The 19,869-nt window shown below is 38.5% G+C and overlaps 1 long non-coding RNA gene across 1 annotated transcript; it reads left to right on the forward strand.

The window, feature by feature from the left end:
* Nucleotides 1-18,284: 18,284 nt before the first annotated feature.
* On the forward strand, nt 18,285-18,966 carry LOC148292303 (uncharacterized). The gene is made up of 2 exons (XR_015826095.1): nt 18,285-18,334; nt 18,676-18,966. It is a non-coding gene; the product is annotated as an uncharacterized LOC148292303 (long non-coding RNA).
* Nucleotides 18,967-19,869: the final 903 nt, after the last annotated feature.

Genomic DNA, 19,869 nt, shown 5'->3' on the forward strand with positions numbered 1-19,869 from the left:
TAGCAATTTGTTTCGGCCTTAACTTCTTCCTCCGACCTTGGATTGGCCCAAATAACATATGGCTGGAAAGAAGACATTCTGAACTTCAATTTCGAGTGCTTAAAGTCCTAATTTGATTAAGAGAAGCCCAAGTTGTAAGCCCTTGAAGTTGCTGGTCATGATGACCTCAGCATGTGCTGGTTGGATGCTTGGTCATGGTGAGCTAGGTATGAGCTATCATTTCTGGTTGGAAGCTTGGTCATGGTGACATGAAGATGAGCTAGGGCTGCTGGTGGGATCTATTGGTGAAGTGCATCAACCAATTCAAGATTTTCTAATACAAGTGCATCACCCAATTTAGATTTTCTAATACAAGTGCATCAACCATTTCAGATTTTATAAAACAAGTGTTGTATGCATTAGCCATATTGAATTCAGATTTTCACTTCCCCTAGGCCTATAAATAGAGAGGTTCTCTAAGCTTGTAAACACACCCCAAGGGGGGGAGCTCTCAAACACTTCTCTAGAGCTCCCTTCCCTTCTCTCCCTCAAATTCTCTTAGTTTTCCTTTCTAGTTCTCAATTCTAGCTTTCTTTAATGTTTTCTTAGTTGTAATTTATTTTTCTTGTAATGTACATTCTTTCTTAAGTATTCAAGTTTAATTAGTTTCCAAGTTTCAATTATGGTTTTTGTTCTTATTCATTATGCTTATAAGTTAATATGCTAGTTTGAATGATTGATCACCATTTAGGCTTGCATGTTAGCTATCTTGGTTTGAATTAAGAGTAGACACCATGCTTTAATTCGAATTGAACTATGAATAGGAAGAGTATGTATGGACATTCGACAACAGGGATTAGATACATGCTTGGTTGTTTAAAATGTTCTTCTATGCTTAATGGGTTCCTAATGCTTAATTTTAGGTTAGACAACAAATGATCAAATTAGGGAATTAGGAACACAAGGTTATGACCACACACCATGGCTTAATCATACTTTAGCTAGAATCAATCCATTAATCTAAATTGAACTTGGGAACTTATTTGCTTGAGTTACTTATTTCTTTCTTCCTTGTTTTATGTTCTTTGTTTTTGTTTCTATTTTGTGTAGGGAAACTAAATTGGATCATTCAATCACCAATCCCTGTGGAATCGACCTCGCACTTACATATGCTATACTACCAACGGTTCGTGCACTTGCGAGTATCACAAGTTGAGGATGCAGCTTAATCCATTTTGGTGCAGCTGTATCTACACAACAAGTTTTTGGCGCCGTTGCCGGGGATTGGCAACATAGTTTGGTTCTATTTCTTTTCCCTACTTGTTTTATTTTTATTTTTCATTTTCATGTTTTTCTAGACAATTTCAAGTTTTAAAGTTAATGACGTTAATGGACAAGTTGTGTTTGTAGTCCAACAGAAAAGGACAATTGCCCAACAAGCAAGAGAACTGGGTTTAAGTCCCAGCTTACACAACCCATTGGTGCTTGTTGCTTTGAAGCATGGAATTGGACTTGTGTTGATTTTTCCTTTTCATTTTTAGTTTTTTTTTTTATTATTTCGTAATCCTTTAATTCCGTTTCAAGTTTTTGTGTGTGTTTGTTTTAGCAATGTAAATAGCTCAATAAAAATGGAGAGAGATGGCAACTTCAAAGATAGGAAGTGTGGAGTAGTGGGAGAAGTCGCGACCTCCAAATGCATCACGCTCGACCTAATCGCTTCAAGGGGGAGCATTTCAATCCTTTCTCTTTACTTGTTATTATTTTAAATTTCTGTTTCTTTTTTTTATAAAAATTTAAAAAAATAAAAAATTTAAAACTTTAAAAATATTTTTCATATGAGCTGACTTATGGTAACTCCAGTGAGCACTTCCGTCAATACAGTGTCTAGGAGTTCTTTAGGCGACACCTTCGGTGTCTAAGAAGTTTGGGTTTTAAGCGGGACCATTGTGACCCCTCCAATCTTCCCGGATCCCCTGGCTGTGTTTTCTGAGGCCCTTAACTGGTCATCCGTGAGTTGCTTATATATTCATTTTTTTTTCTTTCTAAACCTTCTTCTTAACTTTTCCCCTTATCATTTACATGTTCTCAATCATCTTTACTTTGCTTTAACATTGAGGACAATGCATCATTTAAGTTTGGGGGTGAGGAAAGTTTTTTTTTTAGTTTTTGTGTTTGTGTCTGAAAACGTAGGCTTCTTCATTGCTACAATTTTTTTTTCTGCTACTGTTTTGAATGTTTGGTCCGCGCTGTGTCCTTCATGTTTTCATGCTGAATCCAACGACGTAAAGAACGTTAAATTTGACCAAGTGGTTTGAAAGTTACATGTCAAAATAGATTATATGTTGAAATTGAGCAGAATAGCAATTTGAAACCTCACGTTTTTCTTTTATGTTTCTTTTCTTTGAGTCATTTTCAGTTTTCCTGCCCACACCAATGATAAATCTTGAGTCTAACTTATAATATGGCTCTTAGGAATTTGATAAGCATTGTGTTAGGTCTGAATCTTATTCTTTTGCTAGCTAAGTCTCACATAATTATGTTTGAGCTTTCTATGCACTTTAGCAATGATTATACAACTCTTGCATGTCTTACCCAATTGTATGCATTTTTGCTTGTGTGATTCACTGGAATGTCAAGTTTATAACTAAGATATGATTTAGGCCATCTTTGTTAAGCCTCTTTCTTTTTCCTCCATCAACCCATACAATACATATTCCATTGTAAACCCTTTGTGCTCAAACACTTAGCCATTTCTTTCTATCACCTTATCATCCATTAAACATCCTACCATCTAGGGAACATGTAGAGTATGATTGTATTTCAGATTGTATTCAAGGCAATAAATGAGCTATAAAAAAAAATCAAAAGAAAAAGAGAAAAGAAGTGTGGCCAATGTAGTCACGACCCTAGGGTGATATAAGGAGAAATAAAGGTGATCTAGGGTAAAGAGCCGCAAAATTGGGCCAAATATTATACAAAGTGTGTAAATGTCAAAATCAAATTGTGAAGTGATTCAATTGCAAAATCTGGTATTGTGAGCTTTTCAATTTATGTGCCTTACATTTCAAATGTCAATGATCTTGTTTACATGATATGCTCTACTTTGTTCCTTAGACTTTGTGTTCCAATATCCATTCCTTTTCTAACCATTACACTACATCCATGAGTAAAGTCCTATTGATTTTGGTTTAGCTTGGCAAACTTGTGTTCATTCTTGCAGGAATTCATATCGTTGTTTGAGAAGCATGAGTTGTATCTTCATGGCTATTTCACACACACACCTTGAGCATGATTTTTGTGAGATTGTGGTAGCACTTGAATAATGTTTGGAACTTCCTTAGTGCTTGTTTTGTTCCTTGTTGAGCCATGTCTATGAAGTTTAAAATTTCTGTTCGGTTGGAAGGTTAACGTTTTTTGTATTTTGTTTTGTTTTGTTTTGCTTAAGGGCTAACAAATCTATTAAGTTTTCTAAGTACTTTGTTTTGTAGAGTCAGTAAAACGTTTGTGGGTATCGTATCTGTTAAACCCTCAGGAGACACAACTCCTCCTACTAGGGATGCCTAGAGGTTTAAAGGCTTGTTGCATACGCTCAATGCAATCGAGTTACCTACGAAAGTGGTCTAGTTAACTTCTTGTTTTGTTTTTATTTTTTTTTGTTTTTATTTTTATTTTTATTTTTTTTCTTTTGTTTTGCTCGAGGACTAGCAAAATCTAAGTTTGGGGGTGTGATAAGCTCATAATTTCATACATATACATGCCCTATTTACTTACTTCTTTTGCTTAGTTTCTTAGATTTCTAAGTTATTTGCCTCCCTTTGTGTGTTTTGTAGGCAAATAGAGCAAGAGAGCATAATCCATGCAATTCAAGCATGTTAAGGCCTGATTTGGATGAAGGGAAGAAGAGCTTAAAGATAAACTCATTTTGGCTACAGCCCCCTGCCAGTCCAGTTTCGTAGGTCATATTGCAAGCTTTGTTTCAACAACCTACATAGCTCGAATGAGGCCACATTCTTCATGAAAGTTGTTCCAATTGGTGTGTACTATAACATATCCAACATTCAGCCCCATTGGATAAATCTGGAGTCCGTTACCTAGCAAACACAGAACCATGCTCAGGATGGATCTTATCAGCGCGGAAAATGAGTTAGCAATTTGTTTCGGCCTTAACTTCTTCCTCCGACCTTGGATTGGCCCAAATAACATATGGCTGGAAAGAAGACATTCTGAACTTCAATTTCGAGTGCTTAAAGTCCTAATTTGATTAAGAGAAGCCCAAGTTGTAAGCCCTTGAAGTTGCTGGTCATGATGACCTCAGCATGTGCTGGTTGGATGCTTGGTCATGGTGAGCTAGGTATGAGCTATCATTTCTGGTTGGAAGCTTGGTCATGGTGACATGAAGATGAGCTAGGGCTGCTGGTGGGATCTATTGGTGAAGTGCATCAACCAATTCAAGATTTTCTAATACAAGTGCATCACCCAATTTAGATTTTCTAATACAAGTGCATCAACCATTTCAGATTTTATAAAACAAGTGTTGTATGCATTAGCCATATTGAATTCAGATTTTCACTTCCCCTAGGCCTATAAATAGAGAGGTTCTCTAAGCTTGTAAACACACCCCAAGGGGGGGAGCTCTCAAACACTTCTCTAGAGCTCCCTTCCCTTCTCTCCCTCAAATTCTCTTAGTTTTCCTTTCTAGTTCTCAATTCTAGCTTTCTTTAATGTTTTCTTAGTTGTAATTTATTTTTCTTGTAATGTACATTCTTTCTTAAGTATTCAAGTTTAATTAGTTTCCAAGTTTCAATTATGGTTTTTGTTCTTATTCATTATGCTTATAAGTTAATATGCTAGTTTGAATGATTGATCACCATTTAGGCTTGCATGTTAGCTATCTTGGTTTGAATTAAGAGTAGACACCATGCTTTAATTCGAATTGAACTATGAATAGGAAGAGTATGTATGGACATTCGACAACAGGGATTAGATACATGCTTGGTTGTTTAAAATGTTCTTCTATGCTTAATGGGTTCCTAATGCTTAATTTTAGGTTAGACAACAAATGATCAAATTAGGGAATTAGGAACACAAGGTTATGACCACACACCATGGCTTAATCATACTTTAGCTAGAATCAATCCATTAATCTAAATTGAACTTGGGAACTTATTTGCTTGAGTTACTTATTTCTTTCTTCCTTGTTTTATGTTCTTTGTTTTTGTTTCTATTTTGTGTAGGGAAACTAAATTGGATCATTCAATCACCAATCCCTGTGGAATCGACCTCGCACTTACATATGCTATACTACCAACGGTTCGTGCACTTGCGAGTATCACAAGTTGAGGATGCAGCTTAATCCATTTTGGTGCAGCTGTATCTACACAACAGAATACACCAACCACTCCAATTAGGAACGAACTGCAGTTGAACTTGAATTGTCCAATTTCCCACACCTATTGATTTCGGATCAAACCCCAAACCTGTGCAACATCATAATACTGTGGGAGGAGTCATTTGGTGACTTTTGAGTGAAATCCAATTGCTAGAAGTGTGGAATACACCAACCACTCCAATTAGGAACGAACTGCCATTGAACTTGAATTGTCCAATTTCTCACACCTATTGATTTCGGATCAAGCCCCAAACTTGTGCAACATCATAATACTGTGGGTGGAGTCATTTGGTGAGTTTTGAGTGAACTCCAATTGCTAGAAGTGTGGAATACACCAACCACTCCAATTAGGAACGAACTGCCGTTGAACTTAAATTGTCCAATTTCTGACACCTATTGAGTTGGGATCGAGCCCAAAACTTGGGCAACATCATAATATGGTGGGAGGAGTCATTTGGTGAGTTTTGAGTGAAATCCAGTCGCTAGAAGTATGGAATACACCAACCACTCCACTTAGGAACGAACTGCCGTTGAACTTGAATTGTCCAATTTCTCACACCTATTGATTTCGGATGGAAACCCAAACTTTGGCAACATCATAATACGGTGGGAGGAGTCATTTGGTGAGTTTTGAGTGAAATCCAATTGCTAGAAGTGTGGAATACACCAACCACTCCAATTAGGAACGAACTGCCGTTGAACTTGAATTGTCCAATTTCGAACAACTATTGATTTCGGATCGAGCCCAAAACTTGGGCAACGTCATAATATGGTGGGAGGAGTCATTTGGTGAGTTTTGAGTGAAATCCAATCGATAGAAGTATGGAATACACCAACCACTCCAATTAGGAACGAACTGCCGTTGAACTTGAATTGTCCAATTTGGAACACCTATTGATTTCGGATCGAGCCCAAAACTTGGGCAACATCATAATTTGGTGGGAGGAGTCATTTGGTGAGTTTTGAGTGAAATCCAATCGCTAGAAGTATGGAATACACCAACCACTCCAATTAGGAACGAACTGCCGTTGAACTTGAATTGTCCAATTTCTCACACCTAGTGATTTCGGATCGAGCCCCAAACTTGGGCAACATCATAATATGGTGGGAGGAGCCATTTGGAGAGTTTTGAGTGAAATCCAATCGCTAGAAGTATGGAATACAGCAACCACTCCAATTAGGAACGAACTGCCGTTGAACTTGAATTGTCCACTTTGGAACACCTATTGATTTCGGATCGAGCCCAAAACTTGGGCAACATCATAATATGGTGGGAGGAGTCATTTGGTGAGTTTTGAGTGAAATCCAATCGCTAGAAGTATGGAATACACCAACCACTCCAATTAGGAACGAACTGCCGTTGAACTTGAATTGTCCAATTTGGAACACCTATTGATTTCGGATCGAGCCCAAAACTTGGGCAACATCATAATATGGTGGGAGGAGTCATTTGGAGAATTTTGAGTGGAATCCAATCGCTAGAAGTATGGAATACACCAACCACTCCATTTAGGAACGAACTGCCGTTGAACTTGAATTGTCCAATTTGGAACACCTATTGATTTCGGATCGAGCCGAAAACTTGGGCAACATCATAATATGGTGGGAGGAGTCATTTGGTGAGTTTTGCGTGAAATCCAATCGCTAGAAGTATGGAATACACCAACCACTCCAATTAGGAATGAACTGCCGTTGAACTTGAATTGTCCAATTTCTCACACCTATTGATTTCAGATCGAGCCCAAAACTTGGGCAACATCATAATATGGTGGGAGGAGTCATTTGGTGAGTTTTGAGTGAAATCCAATCGTTAGAAGTATGGAATACACCAACCACTCCAATTAGGAACGAACTGCCGTTGAACTTGAATTGTCCAATTTCTCACACCTATTGATTTCGGATGGAACCCCAAACTTGGGCAACATCATAATACGGTGGGAGGAGTCAATTGGGGAGTTTTGAGTGAAATCCAATTGCTAGAAGTACGGAATACACCAACCACCCCAATTAGGAACGAACTGCCGTTGAACTTGAATTGTCCAATTTCTCACACCTAGTGATTTCGGATCGAGCCCCAAACTTGGGCAACATCATAATATGGTGGGAGGAGCCATTTGGAGAGTTTTGAGTGAAATCCAATCGCTAGAAGTATGGAATACAGCAACCACTCCAATTAGGAACGAACTGCCGTTGAACTTGAATTGTCCACTTTGGAACACCTATTGATTTCGGATCGAGACCAAAACTTGGGCAACATCATAATTTGGTGGGAGGAGTCATTTGGTGAGTTTTGAGTGAAATCCAATCGCTAGAAGTATGGAATACACCAACCACTCCAATTAGGAACGAACTGCCGTTGAACTTGAATTGTCCAATTTGGAACACCTATTGATTTCGGATCGAGACCAAAACTTGGGCAACATCATAATATGGTGGGACGAGTCAATTAGTGAGTTTTGAGTAAAATCCAATCGCTAGAAGTATGGAATACACCAACCACTCCAATTAGGAACGAACTGCCGTTGAACTTGAATTGTCCAATTTATCACACCTATTGATTTCGGTTCGAGACCAGAACTTGGGCAACATCATAATATGGTGGGAGTAGTCATTTGGTGAGTTTTGAGTGAAATCCAATCGCTAGAAGTATGGAATACACCAACCACTCCAATTAGGAACGAACTGCCGTTGAACTTGAATTGTCCAATTTCTCACACCTATTGATTTCGGATCGAGCCCAAAACTTGGGCAACATCATAATATGGTGGGAGGAGTCATTTGGTGAGTTTTGAGTGAAATCCAATCGCTAGAAGTATGGAATACACCAACCACTCCAATTAGGAATGAACTGCCCTTGAACTTAAATTGTCCAATTTGGAACACCTATTGATTTCGGATCGAGCCCAAAACTTGGGCAACATCATAATATGGTGGGAGGAGTCATTTGGTGAGTTTTGAGTGAAATCCAATCGCTAGAAGTATGGAATACACCAACCACTCCAATTAGGAACGAACTGCCGTTGAACTTGAATTGTCCAATTTGGAACACCTATTGATTTCGGATCGAGCCCAAAACTTGGGCAACATCATAATATGGTGGGAGGAGTCATTTGGCGAGTTTTGAGTGAAATCCAATCGCTAGAAGTATGGAATACACCAACCACTCCAATTAGGAACGAACTGCCGTTGAACTTGAATTGTCCAATTTCTCACACCTATTGATTTCGGATCGAGCCCAAAACTTGGGCAACATCATAATATGGTGGGAGGAGTCATTTGGTGAGTTTTGAGTGAAATTCAATCGCTAGAAGTATGGAATACACCAACCACTCCAACTAGGAACGAACTGCCGTTGAACTTGAATTGTCCAATTTCTCACACAAATTGATTTCGGATCGAACCCAAAACTTGGGCAACATCATAATATGGTGGGAGGAGTCATTTGGTGAGTTTTGAGTGAAATCCAATCGCTAGAAGTACGGAATACACCAACCACTCCAATTAGGAACGAACTGCCGCTGAACTTGAATTGTCCAATTTCTCACACCTATTGATTTCGGATCGAGCCCAAAACTTGGGCAACATCATAATATGGTGGGAGGAGTCCTTTGGTGAGTTTTGAGTGAAATCCAATCGCTAGAAGTATGGAATACACCAACCACTCCAATTAGAAACGAACTGCCGTTGAACTTGAATTGCTCAATTTCTCACACCTATTGATTTCGGATCGAGCCCAAAACTTGGGCAACATCATAAAATGGTGGGAGGAGTCATTTGGTGAGTTTTGAGTGAAAGCCAATCGCTAGAAGTATGGAATACACCAACCACTCCAATTAGGAACGAACTGCCATTAAACTTGAATTGTCCAATTTCTCACAACTATTGATTTAGGATCGAGCCCAAAACTTGGGCAACATCATAATATGGTGGGAGGAGACATTTGGTGAGTTTTGAGTGAAATCCAATCGCGTGAAGTATGGAATACACCAACCACTCCAATTAGGAACGAACTGCCCCTGAACTTGAATCGTCCAATGTCTCACACCTATTGATTTCGGATCGAGCCCAAAACCTGGGCAACTTCATAATCTGGTGGGAGGAGTCATTTGGTGAGTTTTGAGTGAAATCCAATCGCTAGAAGTATGGAATACACCAACCACTCCAATTAGGAACGAACTGCCGTTGAACTTGAATTGTCCAATTTCTCAAACCTATTGATTTCGGATCGAGCCCCAAACTTGGGCAACATCATAATATGGTGGGAGGAGTCATTTGGTGAGTTTTGAGTGAAATCCAATCGCTAGAAGTATGGAATACACTAACCACTCCAATTAGGAACGAACTGCCTTTGAACTTGAATTGTCCAATTTGGAATACCTATTGATTTCGGATCGAGCCCAAAACTTGGGCAACATCATAATATGGTGGGTGGAGTTATTTGGTGAGTTTTGAGTGAAATCCAATCGCTAGAAGTACGGAATACACCAACCACTCCAATTAGGAACGAACTGCCGTTGAACTTGAATTGTCCAATTTGAAACACCTACTGATTTCGGATCGAGACCAGAACTTGGGTAACATCATAATATGGTGGGAGGAGTCATTTAGTGAGTTTTGAGTGAAATCCAATCGCTAGAAGTATGGAATACACCAACCACTCCAATTAGGAACGAACTGCCGTTGAACTTGAATTGTCCAATTTATCACAACTATTGATTTCGGATCGAGACCAGAACTTGGGCAACATCATAATATGGTGGGAGGAGTCATTTGGTGAGTTTTGAGTGAAATCCAATCGCTAGAAGTATGGAATACACCAACCACTGCAATTAGGGACGAACTACCGTTGAACTTGAATTGTCCAATTTGGAACACCTATTGATTTCGGATCGAGCCCAAAACTTGGGCAACATCATAATATGGTGGGAGGAGTCATTTGGTGGGTTTTGAGTGAAATCCAATCGCTAGAAGTATGGAATACACGAACCAGTCCAATTAGGAACGAACTGCCGTTGAACTTGAATTGTCCAATTTGGAACACCTATGGATTTCGGATCGGGCCCAAAACTTGGGCAACATCATAATATGGTGGGAGCAGTCATTTGGTGAGTTTTGAGTGAAATCCAATCGCTAGAAGTATGGAATACACTTACCACTCCAATTAGGAACGAACTGCCGTTAAACTTGAATTGTCCAATTTGGAACACCTATTGATTTCAGATCAAGCCCAAAACTTGGGCAACATAATAATATGATTCGTGGAGTCATTTGGTGAGTTTTGAATGAAATCCAATCGCTAGAAGTATGGAATACACCAACCACTCCAATTAGGAACGAACTGCCGTTGAACATGAATTGTCCAATTTGGAACACCAATTGATTTCGGATCGAGCCCAAAACTTGGGCAACATCATAATATGGTGGGAGGAGTCATTTGGTGAGTTTTGAGTGAAATCCAATCGCTAGAAGTATGGAATACACCAACCACTCCAATTAGGAACGAACTGCCGTTGAACTTGAATTGTCCAACTTCTCACACCTATTGATTTCGGATCGAGCCCAAAACTTGGGCAACGTCATAATATGGTGGGAGGAGTCATTTGGTGAGTTTTGAGTGAAATCCAATCGATAGAAGTATGGAATACACCAACCAATCCAATTAGGAACGAACTGCCGTTGAACTTGAATTGTCCAATTTCTCACACCTATTGATTTCGGATCGTGCCCAAAACTTGGGCAACGTCATAATATGGTGGGAGGACTCATTTGGTGAGTTTTGAGTGAAATCCAATCGCTAGAAGTATGGAATACACCAACCACCCCAATTAGGAACGAACTGCCGTTGAACTTGAATTGTCCAATTTCTCACACCTATTGATTTCGGATCGAGCCCAAAACTTGGGCAACATCAAAATATGGTGGGAGGAGTCATTTGGTGAGTTTTGAGGGAAATCCAATCGCTAGAAGTATGGAATACACCAACCACTCAAATTAGGAACGAACTGCCGTTGAACTTGAATTGTCCAATTTCTCACACCTATTGATTTCGGATCGAGCCCAAAACTGGGGCAACATCATAATATGGTGGGCGGAGTCATTTGGTGAGTTTTGAGTGAAATCCAATCGCTAGAAGTGTGGAATACACAAACCACTCCAATGAGGAACGAACTGCCGTTGAACTTGAATTGTCCAATTTGGAACACCTATTGATTTCGGATCGAGACCAAAACTTGGGCAACATCATAGTATGGTGGGAGGAGTCATTTGGTGAGTTTTGAGTGAAATCCAATTGCTAGAAGTATGGAATACACCAACCACTCCAATTAGGAACGAACTGCCGTTGAACTTGAATTCTCCAATTTCGAACACCTATTCATTTCGGATCGAGCCCAAAACTTGGGCAACATTATAATATGGTGGGAGGAGTCATTTGGTGAGTTTTGAGTGAAATCCAATCGCTAGAAGTATGGAATACACCAACCACTCCAATTAGGAACGAACTGCCGTTGAACTTGAATTGTCCTATTTCGCACACCTATTGATTTCGGATCGAGCCCAAAACTTGGGCAACAACATAATATGTTGGGAGGAGTCATTTGGTAAGTTTTGAGTGAAATCCAATTTGCTAGAAGTATGGAATACACCAACCACTCCGATTAGGAACGAACTGCCGTTGAACTTGAATTGTCCAATTTCTCACACCTATTGATTTCGGATCGAACCCAAAACTTGGGCAACATCATAATATGGTGGGAGGAGTCATTTGGTGAGTTTTGAGTGAAATCCAATCAGTAGAAGTATGGAATACACCAACCACTCAAATTAGGAACGAACTGCCGTTGAACTTGAATTGTCCAATTTCTCACACCTATTGACTTCGGATCGAGCCCAAACCTGGGGCAACATCATAATATGGTGGGAGGAGTCATTTGGTGAGTTTTGAGTGAAATCCAATAGCTAGAAGTGTGGAATACACAAACCACTCCAATGAGGAACGAACTGCCGTTGAACTTGAATTGTCCAATTTGGAACACCTATTGATTTCGGATCGAGACCAAAACTTGGGCAACATCATAATATGGTGGGAGTAGTCATTTGTGAGTTTTGAGTGAAATCCAATCGCTAGAAGTATGGAATACACCAACCACTCCAATTAGGAACGAACTGCAGTTGAACTTGAATTGTCCAATTTCTCACACGTATTGATTTCGGATCGAGCCCAAAACTTGGGCAACATCATAATATGGTGGGAGTCATTTGGTGAGTTTTGAGTGAAATCCAATCGCTAGAAGTATGGAATACACCAACCACTCCAATTGGGAACGAACTGCCGTTGAACTTAAATTGTCCAATTTCTAACACGTATTGATTTCGAATCGAGCCCAAAACTTGGGCAACATCATAATATGGTGGGAGGAGTCATTCAGTGGGTTTTGAGTGAAATCCAATCGCTAGAAGTATGGAATACACCAACCACTCAAATTAGGAACGAACTGCCGTTGAACTTGAATTGTCTAATTTTTTACACCTTTTGATTTCGGATCAAGCCCCAAAGTTGGGCAACATCATAATATGGTAGGAGGAGTCATTTGGTGAGTTTTGAGTGAAATCCAATCGCTAGAAGTACGGAATACACCAACCACTCCAATTAGGAACAAACTGCCATTGAACTTGAATTGTCCAATTTCTCACACCTATTGATTTCGGATCGAGCCCAAAACTTGGGCAACATCATAATTTGGTGGGAGGAGTCATTTGGGGAGTTTTGAGTGAAATCCAATCATTAGAAGTATGGAATACACCAACCACTCCAATTAGGAACGAACTGCCGTTGAACTTGAATTGTCCAATTTGGAACACCTATTAATTTCGGATCGAGCGCCCAAAACTTGGGCAACATCATAATATGGTGGGAGGAGTCATTTGGTGAGTTTTGAGTGAAATCCAGTCGCTAGAAGTATGGAATACACCAACCACTCCAATTAGGAACAAACTGCCATTGAACTTGAATTGTCCAATTTCTCTCACCTATTGATTTCGGATCGAGCCCAAAACTTGGCCAACATCATAATATGGTGGGAGGAGTCATTTGGTGAGTTTTGAGTGAAATCCAATCATTAGAAGTATGAAATACACCAACCACTCCAATTAGGAATGAACTGCCGTTGAACTTGAATTGTTCAATTTCGAACACCTATTGATTTCGGATCGAGCCCAAAACTTGTGCAACATCATAATATGGTGGGAGGAGTCATTTGGTGAGTTTCGAGTGAAAACCAATCGCTAGAAGTACGGAATACACCAACCACTCCAATTAGGAACGAATTGCCGTTGAACTTGAATTGTCCAATTTCGCGCACCTATTGATTTCGGATCAAGCCCAAAATTTGGGGAACATCATAATATTGTGGGAGGAGTCATTTGGTGAGTTTTGAGTGAAAACCAATCGCTAGAAGTACGGAATACACCAACCACTCCAATTAGGAACGAACTGCCGTTGAACTTGAATTGTCCAATTTCTCACACCTATTGATTTCGGACCGAGCCCCAAACTTGGGCAACATCATAATATGGTGGGAGGAGTCATTTGGTGAGTTTTGAGTGAAATCCAATCGCTAGAAGTATGGAATACACCAACCACTCCAATTAGGAACGAACTGGCAATGAACTTGAATTGTCCAATTTCACACACCTATTGATTTCGGATCGAGCCCAAAACTTGGGCAACATCATAATATGGTGGGAGTAGTCATTTGGTGAGTTTTGATTGAAATCCAATCGCTAGAAGTATGGAATACACCAACCACTCCAATTAGGAACGAACTGCCGTTGAACTTGAATTGTCCAATTTGGAACACCTACTAATTTCGGATCGAGCGCCCAAAACTTGGGCAACATCATAATATGGTCGGAGGAGTCATTTGGTGAGTTTTGAGTGAAATCCAATCGCTAGAAGTATGGAATACACCAACCACACCAATTAGGAACAAACTGCCATTGAACGTGAATTGTCCAATTTCTCACACCTATTGATTTCGGATCGAGCCCAAAACTTGGGCAACATCATAATATGGTGGGAGGAGTCATTTGGTGAGTTTTGAGTGAAATCCAATCGCTAGAAGTATGGAATACACCGACCACTCCAATTAGGAACGAACTGCCGTTGAACTTGAACTGTCCAATTTCTCACACCTATTGATTTCGGATCGAGCCCCAAACTTGGGCAACATCATAATATGGTGGGAGGAGTCATTTGGTGAGTTTTGAGTGAAATCCAATCGCTAGAAGTACGGAATACACCAACCACTCCAATTAGGAACAAACTGCCATTGAACTTGAATTGTCCAATTTCTCACACCTATTGATTTCGGATCGAGCCCAAAACTTGGGCAACATCATAATATGGTGGGAGGAGTCATTTGGTGAGTTTTGAGTGAAATCCAATCATTAGAAGTATGGAATACACCAACCACTCCAATTAGGAATGAACGGCCGTTGAACTTGAATTGTTCAATTTCGAACACCTATTGATTTCGGATCGAGCCCACAACTTGTGCAACATCATAATATGGTGGGAGGAGTCATTTGGTGAGTTTTGAGTGAAATCTAATCGCTAGAAGTATGGAATACACCAACCACTCCAATTAGGAACGAACTGCCGTTGAACTTGAATTGTCCAATTTCGAACACCTATTGATTTCGGATCGAGCCCAAAACTTGGGCAACATCATAATATGGTGGGAGTAGTCATTTGGTGAGTTTTGATTGAAATCCAATCGCTAGAAGTATGGAATACACCAACCACTCCAATTAGGAACGAACTGCCGTTGAACTTGAATTGTCCAATTTGGAACACCTATTAATTTCGGATCGAGCGCCCAAAACTTGGGCAACATCATAATATGGTGGGAGGAGTCATTTGGTGAGTTTTGAGTGAAATCCAATTGCTAGAAGTATGGAATACACCAACCACTCCAATTAGGATCGAACTGCCGTTGAACTTGAATTGTCCAATTTCTCACACCTATTGATTTCGGATGGAGCCCAAAACTTGGGCAACATCATAATATGGTGGGAGGAGTCATTTGGTGAGTTTTGAGTGAAATCCAATCGCTAGAAGTATGGAATACACCAACCTCTCCCATTAGGAACGAACTGCCGTTGAACTTGAATTGTCCAATTTTTCACACCTATTGATTTCGGATCGAACCCCAAACTTGTGCAACATCATAATATGGGGGGCGGAGTCATTTAGTGAGTTTCACTACAAAAAAAAGGGTCATTACCGACGAACTTTTTCCGAGGACCTCGAAATTTCATCGGTAAAAGTGATATTTCCGACCAAAAAATGTTGTCCGTTGGAAATACTTCACAAGGATGAAATTTATTTCCGACAAAGGAACTACCCTCGGAAAAAGTCTCTAAATTCGTAGAAAATGTAATTTATTTGGCGGGAAAACTTTGCGCCAACTTTATTAACGACAAAAAATATTTTAGTCGGAAATAAGATGATTATTTCCGAGGGGCTACTCATTCCGTCGAAATTGTTTGACTATTTCCGAGGAGCTTCTCTTTCCCTCGGAATTGTTTGACTATTTCTGAGGAGCTTCTCATTCCGTCGGAATTGTTTGACTATTTTTGAGGGGCTTCTCATTTCCATCGGATTTGTCTATGAACAAAATTGAGTTTTTATTATTACTTTGTATTTTATAATTCAAAATTGGATTTTTTGAACTTTAAGGTGAAGAGAATGTCACAAGGAGTTCCTAGGAATTTTCGGTGTATTTTTCTTATTTTAAATTTATTTATTATGAATTATAGAAGTTAAATCTAAAAGAAATAATATGAAATAGAATGGATTGACACATGTCATTCTCTTAAAGGCACTCCGTCAGCGTTTCTGACAGGAGGCCTATAATATGGCGACACATGTCATTTTCTTACTATTTATTGCTTTTATCTTAAACAATTCATTAAAATTAAATAAAAAGCATAAAAATGCACCGAAAATTGCTACAAACTCTTTATAAATTAGCCTTTGATTATGAAGATCTAAAATCATGATTCCACATGTTTGAGTTCATGAGAATCATTGGATCTAATAAACAAGAGTGTTATGAGATAGAATGTTTTGATTTGTATATGAACAAAGTTGTGTTTTCGTGCTCCATTATTGTTTGTGGTTTGGTCAAACTCAAACTCAAACACAACATTAATATATTAGAACGTCATTAAGATGGTAAGATGGTAACATGTGATAGAATGTTTTGATTTGTCTATGAACAAAGTTGATTTGCGCATGTCAGCATTTCTCATGTGTGGCCTTATAAGATGGTAACATGTGTAATGTTTTTTTTGTAATTTATTGTGTTTTATCTTAAACAATTCTTAAAAATTATATAAAAATAATAAATATACACCAAAAAATGATAAAAATTTCTTACGACATAGCCTTCGATTATGGAGATCTAAAATCATGATGATTTCATTTGTTTAAATTAATGGGAATCATTGGATCAAATAAACAAGAGTGTATGTGATAGAATGTTTTGATTTATCTATGAATAAAGTTGAGTTTTTATTATTGATTTGTATTTTTATAATTTAGAATTAGAATTTTTTAGCTTTAAGGAGAAGAGAATATCACAAGGTGTTCATAGGAATTTTTGGTGTATTTTTCTGATTTTTAATTTATTTATTATGAATTTCTAAATTATAGAGAAATAATATGAAATATAATAGATTGACACGTGGCTGAGTCTTGGACGTTGATTTCTACAACATGTCATGCGCTCATAAACATTGATTTCTCTTCCCCATTTTTTTTTCGCTGGCGCTCTTTTTTTAAAAGGAAATATACCCAAAATTTATGCGGGAGAACTCCCTCTCTCTCAAAATGTTAAAACATTTGAAAGTTTTCTAAAACCCCTCTTTTCTGAATAACATTTCACGGCCCCTCTTTCTTTTGCCCATCACTCTCACACTGCTAAACCTAGGGAAAAATCCAATATCCCTACCTCTTTTGCTCCATCCCAGCCATCTCTCTCTCTCTCTCTCTCTCTCTCTCTCTCTCTCTCTCTCTCTCTCTCCATGGCAGATCTGGTTGCTGAACTTGTGTGTTCTCCTCCATGACAGAGCTTCTAGGTATTGGTTTTAAGATTTTTCATTCGAGTGTAATTTGGGGCTAAATATGGGTGATATTAGGTATTGTTATTATTTATATTTTTTCAATTTAATCTTTTGTGGGCGATTGGGGCATTATTTGTAGGTATTCAATTAATTTTTTATTTATAAATTTCTGCTTTTAATCGAAGACATGCTTAGTTAGTTCAATTATATGTGGATGAACTCTTGGTTTCTTTTTGCTGTTAAGAAATCTTGTCTGCCATTGCAGTCGATGAACACACTTGACACCCATACGACCCTTTTGGCTTCTCTTTGCTATTGCAGTCGGTAATCCAAATATTTTTAATCTTGTTTCTTTTTATGGATTAACTAAAGATTGCCTCAAATTTAATCATGTTTCTTTTCTGGTATTGCTGTTGGAATTGGCCCAAATTGTATTGATTAATTAAGTGTGTAAGGGCCACTTTATTGATGTTTGCTAGCTTTCTTCCTTGTCATGCCGTGGGTTTTGAAATGAGGAAATGATGGCACATGCCATCTTTGTTTCAAAGCTGGAGACAAAGAGATGAAGTGGGAGCCAACACTTGAGTGATCTACACCTAAAGCAATTGGAGTGCAATTCGGTGGGCATGTGCGGCTATTTTCTGTGGCTAGCAAAGTCAAGAAAGAGGAGCGGCTAGTTGTAGTTATGAATCTCTCTGTTTTTTGTTGGTCGAATCCATCTCTCGGTTTTAATTATGAATCTGAATTTTTTCCCTTTTTGATTTTTTTAAATTCCTCTTCCTCTGCAACTAAGGATCAACGCCACCACCCCATGACCACTGACTGCTCCACACTTTGGTAAGAATATTTTATTTTTTATTTGAGTTTTATTTTCTTTTGGTGTTTGGGGTTGAATCTGTCTGGATTTTCTGGGTTATATTGATTATCTGAGTTTTGTGGATTTTCTGGGTTGTATAGGTTTTATTTAATTTCTGGGTCACAACATAGTTGATCTTTTTAATTTGACAGTAATATGGTTTTACAGATTTGCATAGGTCTTTTTAATTTGATAGTTGGAGGAGGTGTTCAATTTTCATAATTTATGTCTGATCTTCTAGCCAATTGTTTTCACACATATAATATTGATAACTTTGTACATAAAGGATGTGTTACTTCTTTGGCTATGTCACCTGTTACAGGTGTGGTTGCTTCAGCTAGTTACGATAAGATTGTCAAGCTGTTTGGATCGCTATTCCACAGGTGTTAGAGATGATGAGTACAAACCTTGGGGTTACAAAGGGCATAAAGCTTGAACATTATTAGTTGAAGATGACTGAACGACAAGATTAGTTGTGTTAGTTTGCCATAAAGCATGTACATTATTGTTATATGAGAATAAATGAGACGCTACTATATTTAGGGAGCCTTGTTTTATCACGGCTATGTATTGCACAATGAATTTTTATTTATTTATGATGATATTTAGTGTTTTCAATTGTTTTGCTTTTATATACCATTTAACAAGATTTTTTTACAATGAATTGACATTGTTAGAAATAAATTTGTTGGTTGAATATAATGTTTTCGACCACTTGTTCATCGAAAATATTTGTCGACAAGATTAATCTATTTGCAACAAACTTTGCGATGACTAAATGTGGTTGAAAATATATATTTCCGATGAGATATTATATATTTTCCACAAACTCTTTTGGTCAGTAATGATAATTGCGATGAAATTTAGCCCTTGCAAATAATATATTATTGTTGGAAAATGTATTTTCGACAACACTCATTGGTCGAAAATATGAATTCGCGAAATCTTGATAAAAAAAATTGTTTCCGACAATCTTTTAAGTAATTGCGACTACATGTACGGGTCGGAAATAAATATGCATGGTCGTTTTAAAAATTCATTTCCGATAGAAATTTAAGCAGCAGCTACGAAACATGGGCGTCGAAAATACATTATTTTCGACGGAATGGTCGAAAAAGAAGTATTTCCAACCAGCGTTTTACCGACGACTTCCGACGGACTTTTGCCGTCGTAAAAGGGTATTTCCGACAGCAAAAGGCTTTTTACGACAAAAAAAAGCCCTCGCTAAAGGGGTTCTGTTTTGTAGTGTTTTGAGTGAAATCCAATCCCTAGAAGTATGGAGTACACCAACCACTCCAATTACGAGCGAACTGCGGTTGAACTTGAATTGTCCAATTTCTCACACCTATTGATTTCGGACCGAGCCCCAAACTTGGGCAACATCATAATATGGTGGGAGGAGTCATTTGGTGAGTTTTGAGTGAAATCCAATCGCTAGAAGTATGGAATACACCAACCACTCCAATTAGGAACAAACTGCCATTGAACTTGAATTGTCCAATTTCTCACACCTATT

The sequence above is a fragment of the Prunus avium genome, chromosome 8 (genome assembly GCF_965620075.1).
Source record: "Prunus avium chromosome 8, drPruAviu1.hap1.1, whole genome shotgun sequence".
Taxonomy (NCBI): Eukaryota; Viridiplantae; Streptophyta; class Magnoliopsida; order Rosales; family Rosaceae; genus Prunus; species Prunus avium.